At 59.8% G+C, this 2500-nt stretch overlaps 1 non-coding gene across 1 annotated transcript; it reads left to right on the forward strand.

Moving 5' to 3' along the window:
* Nucleotides 1-760: 760 nt before the first annotated feature.
* On the forward strand, nt 761-879 carry LOC128752136 (5S ribosomal RNA). Its single transcript, XR_008413599.1, has one exon. It is a non-coding gene; the product is annotated as a 5S ribosomal RNA (ribosomal RNA).
* Nucleotides 880-2500: the final 1621 nt, after the last annotated feature.

Here is a 2500-nt window from a genome sequence, read left to right on the forward strand (position 1 = left end):
CTCTGTCGGCTGGACCGAGGACGCAGCAGCAGAGGGCAGCAGCCTTCGCCTGGCCCAAAGGGTGGACTCTTGTCTGTCTTGCTTGTCCTCCTTCACCAGGTTCCGTTTTGGTTGACCAGGGGCGCGGAGCACTAGGGTCGCTGGCTCGTCGGCAGGCTGGCCGAAGCACCGACAGAGTCGGACTCGGGTCCTCCTTCCATCGGGGCCAGCTTTCCGTTTTGGCTGACCAGGGGCGCGGAGCACTTGGGTCGCGGGCTGGCTCAGTCTCTAAGCCTGGGGCTTAACTCTGGGCTCCCCGGGCACGAATGGTTGCTCAAGAGGCCAGGCTGACCAGGGCCGCGGAGCTCAAGGGTCGCTGGCTTGTCGGCAGGCTGGCCGAAGCACCGACGGAGTCGGACTCGGGTCCTCCTTCCATCGGGGCCAGCTTTCCGTTTTGGCTGACCAGGGGCGCGGAGCACTTGAGTCGCGGGCTGGCTCAATCTCTAAGCCTGGGGCTTAACTCTGGGCTCCCCGGGCACGAATGGTGCTTTGTGGTGCAGGCGCCTGTGCTTAAGGGCATGCCGGCAAGTGGGTGCCCGATCTGGGGGCTCAACCCCGGGCAGGAAGGGTGCTTAGGTAGGTGGTGGTGGTGGTGGTGGTGGTGGTGGTGGTGGTTTCGCGTGGGGCCAGGTGCCTCCCTGGGCTCAACCCTGGGCCCGATGGGTGCTTACGTAGGGGGTCGGTAGTAGGCTTAAGGGTGTGCACGGGGCCGGGTTCCTCCGCTTACGGCCATACCACTCTGAGGGTGCCCGATCTCGTCGGATCTCGGAAGCCAAGCAGAGTCGGGCCCGGTGAGTACTTGGATGGGAGACCGCCTGGGAACACCGGGTGCTGTAAGCTTTTATTTGCTGGATCATTATTATTAATATTATTATGACTTTTTTATTTTTTATTTTTTATTTTTTTTTTGGTTTGTTTGTTAGTTTTGCTCCTGCTGGGCGCCAATGGCGGTGCCTGCTGTCCGAGTTGGAGGTGTCTTCAGTCGGACTGAGCTCTTGACCTTGTCCCCCTCTCTTGGTCCTGGAGGTCGGGGACCCCTCTTTGGTTCCGAGGGAGAGTCCCCGGAGCCGGGCAGGAGGTTAAGGTGAGGGTGAGGGTTAGGGTTAGAGGGTTAGGGTTAGGGTTAGGGTTAGGGTTGGAGGGTTAGGGTTAGGGTTAGGGTTAGGGTTAGGGTTAGAGCGTTAGGGTTAGGGTTAGGGTTAGAGGGTTAGGGTTAGGGTTAGGGTTAGGGTTAGGGTTAGGGTTAGAGGGTTAGGGTTAGAGGGTTAGGGTTAGGGTTAGGGTTAGGGTTAGGGTTAGGGTTAGGGTTAGAGGGTTAGGGTTAGGGTTAGGGTTAGGGTTAGAGGGTTAGGGTTAGGGTTAGGGTTAGGGTTAGGGTTAGGGTTAGGGTTAGAGGGTTAGGGTTAGGGTTAGGGTTAGAGGGTTAGGGTAAGTTTTAAGGTTAGGGTTCAAATTATTTCTGAAGATTCTTCCTCAAGTGACAAAACATGAGGTCGATCCTGGGGTTTCACTGGAGCTCAAGGGGTCCTCCCGTGTCCAGTCGGTCCCTCAGGCCGATGGGGGGGGCCCGGAGCCGGGCAGGAGGTCCTGGGGCCGCCCCGGAGGCTCTCTGGGTCGGAGAACCAGAGTGACAAAATATTAGGTGCCGGAGCTGTGACAAAAAATTAGGCGCCCAAACCCTTTGAGTGACAAAAAATTAGGCGCCCAAACCCTTTGAGTGACAAAAAATTAGGTCGCGCCAAAATTGTACCAAGTCGAGCCCCGGTGGGGTCGGGCTTATGTCTTCCAGGGGTTTCACTGGAGCTCAAGGGTGCGAATCACGGTGCTCTTTGCCCGGCCTGCCGCACGCCTCGGTCGGGCAGGCCAGGCGACCGAGTGCCCCCCCTGACCCCCGGAGGTCCGAGAAGACCCGGTCCCTCCCGGGTCCAGCCGGTCCCTCAGGCCCGGGGAGGGTCCCCGGAGCCGGGCAGGGGGTCCTGGGGCCGCCCCGGAGGCTCTCTGGGTCGGGGAACCAGAGTGACAAAATATTAGGTGCCGGAGCTGTGACAAAAAATTAGGCGCCCAAACCCTTTGAGTGACAAAAAATTAGGTCGCGCGAAAATTGTACCAAGTCGAGCCCCGGTGGGGTCGGGCTTATGTCTTCCAGGGGTTTCACTGGAGCTCAAGGGTGCGAATCACGGTGCTCTTTGCCCGGCCAGCCGCACGCCTCGGTCGGGCAGGCCAGGCGACCGAGTGCCCCCCCCTGACCCCCGGAGGTCCGAGAAGACCCGGTCCCTCCCCGGTCCAGCCGGTCCCTCAGGCCCGGGGAGGGTCCCCGGAGGCGGGCAGGGGGTCCTGGGGCGGTCCCGGGGGCTCTCTGGGTCGGAGAACCAGAGTGACAAAATATTAGGTGCCGGAGCTGTGACAAAAAATTAGGCGCCCAAACCCTTTGAGTGACAAAAAATTAGGTCGCGCCAAAATT

Source organism: Synchiropus splendidus, unplaced genomic scaffold (assembly GCF_027744825.2).
Source record: "Synchiropus splendidus isolate RoL2022-P1 unplaced genomic scaffold, RoL_Sspl_1.0 HiC_scaffold_86, whole genome shotgun sequence".
NCBI lineage: Eukaryota > Metazoa > Chordata > Actinopteri > Syngnathiformes > Callionymidae > Synchiropus > Synchiropus splendidus.